Source organism: Anas platyrhynchos, chromosome Z (genome assembly GCF_047663525.1).
Source record: "Anas platyrhynchos isolate ZD024472 breed Pekin duck chromosome Z, IASCAAS_PekinDuck_T2T, whole genome shotgun sequence".
Lineage (NCBI taxonomy): Eukaryota > Metazoa > Chordata > Aves > Anseriformes > Anatidae > Anas > Anas platyrhynchos.
This window is the reverse complement of record NC_092621.1, coordinates 46,925,618-46,941,087: the sequence shown is the minus strand read 5'-3', so window position 1 is coordinate 46,941,087 and position 15,470 is coordinate 46,925,618.

The window sequence follows — 15,470 nt, the reverse complement described above, 5'->3', positions numbered from 1 at the left end:
ACCACTTCCCTGGGCAGCCTGTTCCAGTGTCTAACAAACCTTTCAGTAAAGAAGTTCTTCCTAACATATAACCTAAAACTCCCCTGGTGCAACTTAAGCCCATTTCTCCTCGTCCTGTCACCAGGCATGTGGGAGAACAGGCCAACCCCCACCTCGCTACAGCCTCCTTTGAGGTATCTGTAGAGAGCAATAAGGTCACCCCTGAGCCTCCTTTTCTCCAGGCTGAACAAGCCCAGCTCCCTCAGCCGCTCCTCATAGGACTTGTTCTCCAGGCCCCTCACCAGCTTCGTCGCCCTTCTCTGGACCCGCTCAAGCACCTCGATGTCCTTCTTGTAGCGAGGGGCCCAAAACTGAACACAGTACTCAAGGTGCGGCCTCACCAGAGCCGAGTACAGGGGGACAATCACTTCCCTAGCCCTGCTGGCCACACTGTTTCTGATACAAGCCAGGATGCCGTTGGCCTTCTTGGCCACCTGAGCACACTGCTGGCCGACTGTCCACCATCACTCCCAGGTCCTTCTCTGCCTGGCAGCTCTCCAACCACTCATCTCCCAGCCTGTAGCTCTGCTTGGGGTTATTGTGCCCCAGGTGCAGGACCCGGCACTTGGCCTTGTTGAACTTCATGCAGTTGACCTCAGCCCATCAGTGCAGCCTATCCAGATCCTCCTGCAGAGCTTTGCTACCCTCGAGCAGATCGACACATGCGTATAGCTTGGTGTCATCTGTAAACTTACTGAGGGTGCACTCAATGCCCTCATCCAGATCATTGATGAAGATATTAAAGAGGACCGGCCCCAGCACCGAGCCCTGGGGGACGCCACTAGTGACCGGCCTCCAACTGGACTTGACTCCATTTACCACGACTCTTTGGGCCCGGCTAATCAGCCAGTTTCTAACACAACGAAGCATGCGCCAGTCCAAGTCAAGAGCAGCCAGTTTCTTGAGGAGAATGCTGTGGGAGATGATGTCAAATGCCTTGCTGATGTCAAGGTAGACCACATCCACAGACTTTCGCTCATCCACCCAGCGCGTCACTTTGTCACTTTTTAGAAGGAGATCAGGTTCGTCAAGCAGGACCTGCCTTCCATAAACCCATGCTGACTGGGCCTGATCGCCAGCTGGCCCTGCAAGTGCCGCATGATGACTCTCAAGAGGATCTGCTCCATGAGCTTCCCTGGCACTGAGGTCAAACTGACAGGCCTGTTGTTTCCTGGGTCTGCCCTCTGGCCCTTCTTGTAGATGGGCGTCCCATTTGCTAGCCGCCAGTCAACTGGGACCTCCCCCGATAGCCAGGACTGCTGATAAATGATGGTAGGCGGCTTGGCCAGATCCTCTGCCAGTTCTCTCAGTACCCTTTGGTGGATCCCATCCGGCCCCGTCAACTTGTGTACATCCAAGTGCTGTACCAGGTCACCAACCATTTCCTCATGGATAGTGAGGGCCACATCCTGCTCCCCATCCCCTTCCACCAGCTCAGGGTACTGGGTATCCAGAGAACAACCAGTATTGCCTCTAAAGACTGAGGCAAAGAAGGCATTAAGCACCTCTGCCTTTTCCTCATCTCTTGTAACTAAGTTTCCCCCTGCATCCATTAAAGGATGGAGATTCTCCTTAGTCCTCCCTTTTGTGTTGATGTATTTATAAAAACATTTTTTATTATCTTTAACAGCAGTAACCAGATTGAGCTCCAGATGAGCTTTGGCCTTTCTAATTTTGTCCCTGCACTGCCTCGCAACATCCTTATAGTCCTCCTCAGTGGCCTGCCCTCTTTTCTAAAGATTATAAACCCTCTTTTTTCTCCTAAGCTCAAACCACAATTCTCTGTTCAGCCAGGCTGGTCTTCTTCCCTGCCCACTCATCTTTGGGCACGTGGGGACAGACCATTCTTGCGCCATTAAGATTTCCCTCTCGAAGAGCTCCTAGCCTTCCTGGACTCCTGTGCCCTTCAGAACCACCTCCCAACAGACTCTACCAAACAGTGTCCTGAGTTGCTCAAAGTCAGCCCTCTGGAAGTCCAATACAGCGGTTTTACTGGTCCCCTTCCTGGACTTGCCAAGAATAGTGAACTCCACCATTTCATGGTCACTCTGCCCAACACAGCTTCTGACCACCACATCTCCCACCAGTCCTTCTCTGTTTGTGAAGAGAAGGTCTAGCGGGGCTCCTCCCCAGGTGGGCTCACTAACCAGCTGCATCAGGAAGCTATCTTCCACACTGTCCAGAAACCTCCTAGATTGCTTTCTCTGGGCTGTGTTGTATTTCCAGGATATGTCTGGGAAGTTGAAGTCCCCCACGAGAACAAGCACCGATGATTTTGCAACTTCTGTCAGCTGCCTCTAGAACTACTCATCTGTCTCCTCATCATGGTTAGGCAGTCTATAACAGACCCTGACCAGGATGCTAGCCTTGTTGGCCTTTCCATCGATCCTAACCCACAGGGACTCAACCTTATCATTCCCAGCCTCGAGTTCCACAACATCAAAAGATTCTCTGATACAGAGAGCCACACCACCACCCCTTCTGTGCTGCCTGTCCCTTCTGAAGAGCTTATAGCCAGTCATTGCAGCACTCCAGTCGTGAGAGTGGTCCCACCATGTCTCCATGATGGCAACCAAGTCATAGCCTGCCTGCTGCACGACGGCTTCCAGCTCCTCCTGGTTGTTACCCATGCTGCGTGCATTGGTGTAGATGCACTTCAGCTGGGCCATTGCCTTATCCCCCAGCCTTGCCATTGTGCCCCCTGGCACAGATCCAAAAAGCCTTATTTCAGCCCCATCCCCTTCTTATCTAGTTTAAAGCCTTCTCAATGAGCCCTGCCAGCTCCTGGCCCAGGATCCGTTTCCCCCTAAAAGATAGGGCCATCAGGCCATCAGGCCGGGTGTCGAGTAAAGTGCCCCATGGTAAAAAAAAAAAAAACAAATTTCTGTGTCGGCACCAGCGCCTGAGCCACATGTTTATCAGGTGGGTTTTCCGTGTCCTCTCTGTACCCCTCCCTGCCACCGTAGGGATGGATGAAAATACCACCTGCACTCCCGCTCCCTCTGCTAATCGTCCGAGTCCCCTAAAGTCTCTTTTGATAGCCTTCAGGCTTCTCTCTTCAGTGTCATCGCTACCTGCCTGGACTATCAAAAGAGGATAATAGTCAGAGGGGCCAACCAGGTTGGGAAGCCTCCTGGAAACATCCCTGACCCTGGGCCCAGGGAGGCAGCAGACTTCCGTACAGGTAGGGTCAGGCCGACAAATAGGGCCCTCTGTTCCCCTGAGAAGAGAGCCTCCCACAACAATAACCCTTCTGTATTTCTTGGTGGAGGCAATCCTGAGGTGTGGAATTGACCTCCTTGCCCTAGGCATCCTTCTGGGTACACTTGCTACCTCTTCCTTACCCACCGGTCTCTCAAGCTCCAGGGCCTCAAACCTGTTGCGTAAGGGCACCTGGGAAGGTGGGGCCGGAAGGGGAGGGCATCGCCTGTGATGTTGAGTAGGGACCTGTTTCCATTCCTCCTCAATTCCCAGATCCCCTCCCTCTGCCCGACGGTGACAGGGCAGGGGGTCTACCCCTATTTGGGGTGTCTCACCTCGATATCTCTCATTGAGGCCCTGCAGAGAGTCACTGAAGAGTGTGTTTTGCTTGTTTAAGTTAGGTGTTCTCCCTGTCTTAAACATAAAATTTTGTCTCAAGAACACTTGTGTAATATTTCTTCTGAAATAAGCAAAGAGTTAGAGCAGTGAACCTTGTCTAACACATCTTCAGCTTTTCTCTCTGCTCTCCCAGTGCAATCCTTCCCACCTCCACAAGCATTTTCCCCTCACTGGTTCTAATGTATTGCAAATCAACTTGCTTTAGTACATAAGGGAAAGAGTAAGGTTAAATATCAATTGACTTCCTATTTACTATCCAAAATGTAAAAATCACTTGCGATCCATACTAGAGTAATAAAAGAATAAGAACAGCTCTATATGCTTTACATGTCTAATTATTTTTGATAATAAGTCAAAATCTTATGCACTCTTAAGTGCAATCTGAAAGGAAAAACAACAAAAATACGAAGCAAACAACAACAACAACCAGACAGACTTTTCTCTCTAAGTACCTTTCTCCTGCAAATTCCAACTGCACTCTCTTTGATTACGTTAGTGTAAAATATAAAGTTTCAAAACTTGCTTTAGGTGGAAGCAGTGGCAGACAGGCTTTTGTTTACTGACAGCAGACACCATTCTTCCTCTCCCTCCACTGCCAGGAAAGGGAAGGTAGAGGAACAACTGAGTGAGGTTGACCTTGGAAAGACAAACAGCATGGCGGAAGATAGTTTTAGGTTTTGTTTTTTTATCTCACCATTCCACTCTTATTTTTAACTGGCATAAATTAAATTAATTTTCCCTTGTATAGTCTGTTTTGATTGTGATGATAACTGGCAAGTGATTTCCCTGGCAAAGAGTGCACTCATTAATACACATGTTCAAGTACTCCACACAAAAATGGGTGCGTAAAGACATCTCACCGTCTATTTTCAGCTACACCTCACTGCTCAGTTTTTGCCAGTCCAGACAAAGCACAAAGAGATACAAAGATTTTTACTCGGAACTTCTAGCTTCCTTTTAAAATAATAATAATAATTATTATTATTAATTTAAACTGCTTCATTACTTTATTATTATTGTTATTCTTATTGTTGCTGTTATTGTTATTGTTATTATTATTCTTTTACAGAACGTCAGTCTGATTTCTTGTAGTAACCTAAGACACATTTTGAAGAAGACTGGTCTACTTGTAATGACAGTTTTGCCCTTCCTCCTTCTAATTTATTGAGTGCAAGGCTAGTTTTCAGAACATTTCTATTTACAAAAAAGGTTGAAATCTTTGCAACTTGCTTATTTTGCAAGATAATATACCAAAAAACACCATGGAAGACTTTAGCTTGAACAAATGAGAATGAAGAAAAAGAAATGTTCCTGAAAATTCTTCTCTTGGATGTATTTGAAATGCTTCCTCTCCACAGTGATTATCCTTCTTACACTGAGCTTGAGTTTGTCATAACCCCTGTAATTTTCTATCCAGAAAATAAAATATGATTTATTTTAGAAAAACTTAAAAAACACAGATTTATTTTAAGTATGTCTTCTTCATTAAGAAGACCCCTCAGATCACTGATGTGGGTTCAAACACAATTTTTTAAAAATAAAGTATTTTACCTTTTTGCACATGTGTACAAATTGCATTCAGAAAAATGCTGAGTCCTGCATGGGACAGGGCAGCCCTGGCTATATGTACAGACTGGGTGATGAGACTCGACAGCAGCCCTGCAGAGACGTATCTCGGGGGTTGTGGTTGACAGCAAGCTACTTTTGGACCTGGAAGAAAGATATTTATATATATATATTTTTCTTTTCCTTTTCCCTTCAGGATTAATATTTTTCAAAGACAAGTAGTTTCAGAAGACCATCTATAATTACTCATTCTTAGAGTACTGAGATATAGAAAGTCTGTCTTTCATCAAGGCTTATGTTTCTAACAGAAGGCAAGTATTTTCACTGGTTTTGAACAACAAATACCAATGTAGAAAAAAAATAAAAATATATATATAAATATAATATATAGATTATATAAAATATATATTTTATATTTTATATATATTAATATATATTATATATTAAAATATAATATATATATTATAATATATATATATATACATACATATATATAATTTTCAATGTCAGAATTATATCAAATTATGCCCTTAATCTCTGGGGAGTAAGACTTAAGAAAGTTATTGTCTTGTTTTCTACCTCTACCGTTCTCAATTAGTTAACATGACTACAGCAGTGCTGCTTCCATAAGAATTGAGTACAAAACATTTATAGTCTAAACTTTGTACTCCTGGTCAAAGGGAAGGGGATTGAAAGGGCCAGCCAAATCTGGTAGATCAACAGATTGGTACAGGGCTGATGCTACAGACAAGGCTTTGGCTACTTAAAACATGGGATTTGCTTTCAGAAACCTGGTCTGCTGGGGGCTGATGGGGTCCACCTGTCAGAGAAGTGGAACAGCCTCTTTGGTCATAGACTTTGCCCAGGGCTGCTGTTTATCAGTGGCACTGACAAGTATGACTATTCTCCAGAGCCTGTGTGAGCTTCATGAAGTTCAACAAGGCCAAATGCAAGGACCTTTATCATAGCCAGGGCAATCCCAGATAGAAATATTGGCTAGGTGGAGGATAGATTGAGAGCAGCCCTGAGGAAAAGAACCTGGGGGTGCTGGTTGTTGAGAAGCTCACCATGAGCGAGCAATGTGTACGTGCAGCCCAGAAAGCTGATGGTATCCTGGCCTGCATCAAAAGAAATGTGGCCAGCAGTTCAAGAGATTTTATTTTATTTTATTTTATTTTATTTTATTTTATTTTATTTTATTTTATTTTATTTTATTTTATTTTATTTTATTTTATTTTATTATTAATTTAATTTAATTTATATATTTTTTAATTTTATTTAGCTGAATATTTTATAATCCTCTGCAATTGTTATATGCTATATTCATTATTGGAAAAAAAGATATGTTTGAAAATATTTGAAATATGATTTGTAATATATTTGTCTATGATTTCATTTAAAGTTTTTGCGTTATAGTACAGTGATCTTCAATATACGTTTTATGAAAGTTCTAGGATTTTTACAATAAACAAACCAAAACAACAAATAGTAACTGAAGCCTTGTTAAATGAAGAGATAATATAAGCGTGGCATTTACACACTCAGAATTAATTTTCATGATATCTGATAGTTTACTAGCACTATGTCATAATACTATACAGAAAGATTACATTATTTTCTTCTAATGAGCATGGTCTTGCAGAATCAAAAAACATATTGCTTGTTTGGGCTATTGTTGTTAATATAAAAGAATAGCACCTTCTCTGCTTAAATGCTAAATGCATAAAAAAAAAGTCCCAATAAAGCAAGATCAATATTAACCCAGATTACAAATGTCTCCAGAGCTCAGTATATCTTGTAATATTGAACATTATGGTTACTGCAGTACTGCATTAATATTTTAAATAGTTGAAGGGATTCAGAACACATATTGTATTGAATATAAAGCTGCTCTCAAACACAAATATAGCTGGTATGTCTGTTAGTTAAAAAACAAACAAACAAACCAACAAACAAAAAAACAGTTAATTGTAAAACAAAACAAAACAAAAAAACTCTGTAAAACAAAAACAAACAAAATCTTTCGACATGGTTTTAAAAGGATTTAAGGGACAATTAAGCTTTTGTTCCTGTATTTCTTTATGGTAGTTTAGCTCCACAGAACAGCAGAATAGCTTCAAAAAAACAGTGTTCTCACCCTAGTCCTTTGTTGGGCTGACACCAAGTCATTCCAAGTAATTCACTCTTGAATTTGTCACCCTAGCTAAAATGCCCCAAACACAAACTTTGAAGTGTACTAAATGAGTTTAACTTAAGACTACATTCCTTTTGCCTTTAACATACAAGAAATAAATACATAAAAAACACTAATAATGTAAACAGAAACTATCTTGTCTAGATGCATTTAAAATGTGTTCATGCTTTAAATACAAGTTTGCTGAATTTATAATATATCTTTCTCCTCCAATGTTGAAATATACTGTAATATTTCCTATATAATATTTACCCTACAATAAAAGGGATAAAATGGTTATCATATGTTTTGCAGACAAAGAGGAGTTAAAAGGAGTCACAATATCAAATTAAAATGAAAGGTAACAATTTAATTAGCAGTTTTCACACCAGAAGGTTGATAGTACTAGAAAAAGGATACAATAAAAATAATAATAATAATAAAAAACAAAAACAAACACAAAAACCTTACAACAGTCATATATTGGGGTGATTTATTAAGCAAACCTATATGGAGGAAAACATGGTAAAAATCCAACTGTTACATAGTATAAATACTTGTTCCCAGGGGTCTTTTTGAGAGAAAAAGAACATTGAAAGTGTTAGAAAATATGTACTGAATACGTGAATACAACAAAGACATGAATTCACTGGTTCACTGCCTAGTTATTCAATGCATAGCTATAATACAGAAGCATTAACATGTTACTAAATAATTGTAGTTGTTTCCAATGGAGCTATTGTGTGGCCATTGATAAATAATGTATATTATATCACACTGATAATGCTGTAACTTATGTCACCAGTATCCTCATACTACTTGCTATTATTATACTCTGGGTCAGCACGTGTCTTTCTATTAACTGCTGAATATTCAGAAGGAGCTCTAATTAAACTGTTTTAAATGTCACTAAAACCTCTAAGGAGAATTTCTATTGTGGCAAGAGCATCCAAGCTTTGCTTTAAATGGTCATGTAGATTTTCTTCATGAATATTTCTCTCCAGGAAGTACAGAACTGATTTAACTGCTAAGAGAAAAAAAAAAAAAAAAAAAAAAAAAGGTTAAGAATATCTCAAAAGTAATTAATATACTTGGAATAATGTTAGATCACAGGTTTTGAATTCTTTCATTCTAGATTTCTGGCAAGCAAAATTAAAACGGAATGGAAGTGTATGCTTCTTAATAAATAGGTGTGTTTTTCTGTTGTTATTTTTTAGGGGGTAGCGTTTTTATTTGTTGTTTCCTTGTTTGTTTTGTTTCTGTTTCTTTATAAGGATGTTGATGGTCTAAAATCATGACACAAACCAAACAGAAAGAATTTTTAAATTCTCTAATGTTAAAGTTTTAGGTTGTGTCTGGTGCTCAGTTAAACTTCAATGTGTTTGAAAAAAAAAAAAAAAAAAAACGAACAACAAAACTAGGTGTAAGATTCCTGATTGGTATATATACTCCACAGAGGATTAAGGACAGTGAAGTCACTGAATTTATAGGACTGTCAGTTTGTCACAGAATTTCTTCTCACAATATCTTCACAAGAAACATTTTCTGAATGGACAACAATTCATTGAAGTCTTTGAGTTTCAGTTGTTGATCAAGTTTTAATCTCATCACTTAAATAACAAGTTTGGCTCAATTTCAAAAACTTCCAACACTGTTTCTTGTTATCACTGTTTATGCATTCACTAATGCTAAAATTAAGCAAAAAATGCTGCTATATTCTAAGCCCAGAACTTCATTAAATACTGGTCTCTTTGAGGAGTTTCTTGTTCAGTATTAGATATATATATATCTTTAATAAAAAGAAACATGAGATTTCCTGGATTCAGTGCAAACATAAAAATAGTGAAGATTATGTGATTATAGCTTTGATGTTATCTAAGCATTCTAAAAGTCATTAATTAATCAAATTTATTTATTTATTTATTTATTTATTTACCTCTGTGTCCTTGTCATTCAGCAATAAAATGATGTTTAAGAACAGAATCAGTAATGGGTAAAATTATAGCTCAAATGAAGGCTGAGCCACCTTGATATTGTACTAGTATTTTGAAAACAAAGTTTGAATCTGTTTAAAATTTCAACAGCATCCAAAGATGTCACCTAAAGAAAATTACTGAGAAAAATATTTCCCATGTGTTGTAATCAACCATTTTCTTTTTATTTAAGGCTGTTTTGTGGTAGGTTACTCTTGCAGTACACCAAACCAAGTATACTGGAATATATTAGGTTGAATCACAGCTGCATTGCTCAGCTTTTTTCTATATATGCATATTGCATCTGCAAATTGCTCTTTCCAGGTAGTTGCTTACAGAAGCACTTAAACAGGTTATGGACTTTCATGAGTACAGAATAGTAGATGAGTTAGCACTATAAACAAAAGAGATCCTGTTTCATATTACTCAAGCTGCCCTATAAATGTTATAGCTGATTAACTTCTAAATGTTAGATGGTTTCTCTGGCCACTCTACCTCCTTAAGTTTTATTGGCTATACTTTTTTATTATTATTATTATTAGCATTTTAGTTTGTCCTTGTTTTATTAAGCTTGGAACCAAATTGTTGCCTTGAGAACTGGACCTTATCACCATGATTACAAAAGGAAAGGACAACAGGGACAAAAGCAGAGAGTGAGTAGTGAATGTTAGAGCAATTTTATAAGCTTTGCTTATTCTGCTCTCTTTGGTTCCATCGCATTCCATCTTTACAGATTCATTATCAACTTATGTCTCCTACAAGAGCTTCAGACATGTCTCTCTCACTGACTGAAATTCTTGATAATAGTAAAGGACTTCAGCTGTGTTAGCTAATTTTGCCTTCAAGATTATGTCTATATCTTGCCAAAGTTCACAGGGGGGAGAAAAGGTTAGAAACATTATATGGATTTTCTTTAAGTTAGGCATGGAACACTGCTTCAGCAAATATTCTGTTTGTATTTAGCTACTATGCATAGATCTTCACTGATTTTTTAAAGCAAGCTGTTGATGTCTATGACAATGTAAACAACCATAAAACTGTACAGATTTTTGAATTTTTCAAATCAGAAATTCTCAGGAACTGTGAAAATTGAAAAAAAAATCTTTTCGAAATTTGTTTTAGAGCTGCATCTGTAAAACTAGCACTTGAGAGTACAATTCTAGGATAATGTTTTTGTGAGTTGGGCATTCAAGTGTTTGCCCAGTACTAATGTCAGATTCCACAAGTTAATAACTTCTTTGAAGTCACTTGATTTTCAGGCCCTCATGATGATATATTTCTGTCTTGCATTTCAAATGGAAAAGCACTATGATTCTCTAGGTCTTAAATTAAGTCATCAAATACTTGAATAATAAATGACCTACTGTAATGTATTTTAAACTACACATAATCCCAGATTAAGACTAATGATACATTACAAGCATTAATCTGTAATATCCAGACCCTACACCACAGTTCAAAGTATTTATAAAAACCTAAAGCAAAGAAATAAAACAGCCCTAAAGCTTATTGGAAGCTACAACCAGAGATGTGTTTTCCTTTCCCAAAAAGGTGGAAATCATAGTTTCTGTTTTAGTGTATAGATTTCTGCCTCTGTGTATATATTTATTCTCTCTGTGGAAATTGTAACTAACCTCTGCTACAGATATTTCAGGTGGGTTAGACTACTTTAAACATTCACCATTAAACTCTTTTTTTTTCTTTTTCTTCTTTTTCTCTATGAATTAAAATTTTATTGGTTTTCATAAAATTATTAGTATGTCAGCTCAGCTATTTATACATTTGTTATTCAAGGAGTCCTCTGTTTCACCAGAGGAAAAAAAAAAAAAAAAGTTATTATTTTAAGGACACATAGAAGGAGAGTGTCTTATCGTTTAAGGGTACCTGATCAAGGACCTTTTCTAAAGCAACAAAATATTATAAGGAAAGGAGGCAATGATGGGAACCAAGTCTGGTCAGTCACACCAATTTGTGAGAGTACATGAGACTGAGCATGTAGGAATTTTTATCTGGTGGGACTGACTGATTGAGAACTTCTAAATTGGGAAACAGTAACAGGAAACAAACCTCCCAGTCACACTAACTGGTGGGCTAAAAAAAACACATATGCCACTGATCCAGGAAAGATGAACCTTGCAGCTGATAAGACTATGAACCTGGGGGTCTAGACTAGGAGAGTTCAGAGGATGTAAACACCATGAAGTCTATGCAGGGAGGTGGAACAAAAGGGAGGTGGAGGGTAGATAAGAAGTATAATTTGCATGTAAAATGGGGCTAGTCAGTGTGCTTGTCTGACTGAGCCCTGTGCATGATCACAGCAGTTTGTCTTGTTTTATGCTTCTTACACCTTTTTTCATAAAGTCTTTCTTAAATATCTCTCTGTGTATTTGCACTCTCTTGTGCAAGTATGTATGCTGCAAGGACTATGTGCCAGCAACTGTCACTACTGAGTGAAAGTCAGTGCCAGCTACTAGAATCAGGCTGGAGAATGGGCACCCAAGTCTGTGGTGCCAGATGCTGGAGTGAGTGCATCAATCACTGATGTGTGTTTGTGTGTATGTGGAAATCGTGACCAGCTACTTGAGTCAGGCCAGGGGTGCAGGTGCCCATGCACTGGGATGCCAGCTACTGGAGCAAGTGGGAGTCCTAATGTCAGTGGTCAGAGGGGCCACAGCTTTCTGGATCTGAAAGGGCACTATAGAATTTGTATCCAAAGTGCCAGTTACAAAGAGAACTGGCATAAACTGACTGGGTACCAGCTACTGGAATCAGACCATGGGTGTGGGTGCCTCTGGCCCGTGGATCTAGCTACTGGAGAGACTGGGATTCTAGCATTAGCTACTGGGGTAGGTGTGGTTGCCTGTTCCTAACCACTGGGGTGGTAGTGGTGTGTTTTCCCAAAACAGCTACTAGGGACAGCTGCTATGAGTAAAGAAAATGCAAGACTCTGCACCTGGTGGTGGCTGGAGCAGAGTTATGTGTCTGTACTGGGTTTATATGACAAGGATTTTGTAATGGGGGGTTGCAGGGGTGGCTTCTGTAAGAACAGTCCAGAAGCTGCCCCATGTTAGATAAAGGCCAGTTTCAGCTAGCTCCAAAAGGGACCCACCACGAGCTGGAGCTGAGCCAATAAGTGATTTTGGTTGTGTCTCTGTGAGAGCATATTTAAGAAAGGGAAAACAAACAAACAAACAAGCAAACTGCTGTACAGCTGTGCAGCTGGGAGAGAGTGAGGAGTAAGAAAGAGCCTTGCAGACACCAAGGTCAGTGAAGAAGAAAGGGTAGGAAGTGCTCCAGGAGCTTGAGCAGAAGTTCCCTACAACTTGTGGAGTGAACCATGGTAGAGAAGGCTTTCCCCTGCAGCCCATGGTGTACTACAGTGGAGCAGATCTCCACTCTGGAGTCAGTGGAGGAGCCCATGGTGGAGCAGGTAGATCTGCCCTGAAGGAGGCCCATGGAGACCCTCCACAGGTGCAGGTCTCAGGCCAGAGCTGTAACCTGTGAGAAGGGGACTGTGCAGGAGCAGGGGATATAGGGGAAGCTGCTGCCAATGATGGGCCCATGTTGCAGCAGTTTGCTCCTGGGGGGTGGACCCTATGGTATGGACCCACATTGAAGCAGATCTTGAAGATGTGTTGCCTGTGGGAAGCCCATGCAGGATCAGATTGGGAAAGAATGTGTCCCGTTGGACAGACCCCACATTGGAACAGAGAGTGAAGTGGGTGACTATGAAGGAGCACTAGAGATGAAGTGTTATGGATTTACCACAGCCCCCATTCCATGCACCTCTTGGGGGAGAGGGAAAATGCAAAAGAGGCTGGATGGGAAGGGGGAGGGGGGAGGTAGGAGGCAGATGCTTTGAGGTTTTTTAGTTTCTCACTGCTCTAACTTGTTTGTAATAGGTAATAAATTGCATTAATCTCCCTATGCTGAGTCTGTTTTGCCCATGACAATAATTGCTGAGTGATCTACCCGTCCTTATCTCAACCTTTGAGACTTTTTCATTGCATTTTATCCCCCTTTCCCCTTGAAGAGGGGGAGTGGGAGACCAGTTATGGTGGAGCTCAGCTACCCAGCTAGGTAAAGCCACCACAGAGTCACAGCCTGTGTACTGTGTACCTGGTGCCAAATGCTGGGAGAGTGACTGTATCTTCTCCATTCTGATATGCATGAGGTGTGTATGTGTATTTGCTAGCAAAATTTAAGATGGACTACGTGATGAGTAGTGTGTGCCTTGGGTCTGGACTGGGATTTCAACCAGGTAGAGGATCTGTGGTATGCTCAAGGAGACTTGCAAACCTGGTGTGTACACAAGGGGTGAATATATGAGGGCTGTGTGTTTGCAATGAACTTCAAACCAAAAAAGCTGATGAGTAGGTGATGTGCAAATCAGGTAAGGGACCTGGAATCTTGGCAGGGATGCTGGGTGAACAGAGGGGCACTTGAAGGATCTGCAAATGTGCATGTGGTTATGAACCTAGAGTGCTGTATATGCATGCATTCAATACTGAACTTCTATTTCTATCAGACAGAGAGGAGGAGGAGGTCTCATCTGTCTGTGCCTATGTTTTTTCATGAGTCCTGAGTGCGTACATGTAACTGTTGTTGAAGGCAAACATTGGGTGGGCATCCTGTGTGATCAGTTGTGTTCATGTCCTTTCTCTACCTTCATGTGTTGGTGTGCCTCCGGAATACATGCTCAGCTTTACTACTGGTTGAATCTGAAAAGGAGGAAGTGGCAGACACATTCCTCAGCCTGAGCAAAAAACCCAGGCAGGACCACGGTGAGAAAACAGATGCTCACTCTTTGCTCTTTACCTCACTTAACAATTACCATAAGTTCAGAAAATTACTCTTCACTTCTTTCTTTCACTCATTATCAAACAAACAAACAAACAAAAAAACAAACAAACAAAAAACAGCAAATAAAACTTATTAATGAGTGAGTAAAAACTTGTAGGCTTTTGTGTCTCTCTACATTTTTGTGAAGTTAACCTATCCAGTAGGTGGAAGTCAAACAAAATTAAGTCAACTCAAATGATTTTGAGGTCTCTTACTGTAAAGAATCTCAAAAAGTGACAGTAAACAATACTCTTTTTCTTGGAGAGCCTGTTCTAGTGCTCAGCCACCCCCTCAGTGAAGAAGCTTTTCCTAAAATCCAGCCTAAACCTGCCCTTTTGGCAGCTTCATACCATTTCCTTAGTTCCTACTGGTGGTCACCAGAGAGAAGAGATCAGTGCCTGCCCTTCTGTTCTCCATGTGAGGGAGCTGTAGGCTGCCATGAGGTCTTCCCTCAGTCTTCTGTTCTCTAGACAGAACAAGTGACCTTAACCACTCCTTATATGTCTTCTCCTTTAGACCCTTTACCATCATTGTAGCCCTTCTTTGGCCACTTTCTAATAGTTTTATGTCCTTCTTATACTGCAGTGCGAAAACTTCACACAGTACTTGAGGCAAAGCCACATCGATGCAAGGTAGGTTGGAACAATCACTTCCCTTGAGTACCTAACAGTGCTGTGTTTGATACACTCCAGGACATGGTTAACCCTTTTGGCTGCCAGGACACACTGTTGACTCTTATTCAACCTGCTGTCAAACAAAACCCCCAAATCCCTTTCTGCAGTGCTTCTCTCCACCCTTCTGTCCCTCAGTCTGTACATATATCTAGGGTTGCCCTTGTTACAGGTACAGACTTCAGCACTTGCTCTTGTTAAACTTAATACATCTGGTGATTGCCCATCCCTCTAATTTGTCAAGACCTCTCTGTAAGGCTTCTCTATACTCCACAAAGTCAACCATTCCTCCCAGTTTAGTGTCATTGGCAAAATTATTCAGTATACCTTCAATTTCTATATCCAACTCATTTATAAATTTTCTTATTAAAGATAAGTGACCCTAAAATATCTATTTTAGGGACCTGGGGAGCCCCACAGGTGACTAGCTGCCAGCCTAGTATAACTGCATTTACTATATCCCTTTGAGCGTCACCCATCATATTGTTCACCCATCATATTTATGCATTTATCTAGCTGTGTGCTAGACATTTTGTCTAGAAGGATACTATGAGAATCTGTATTGACAGCTTTACTGAGATATAAAAAGATTATATACATGTATAC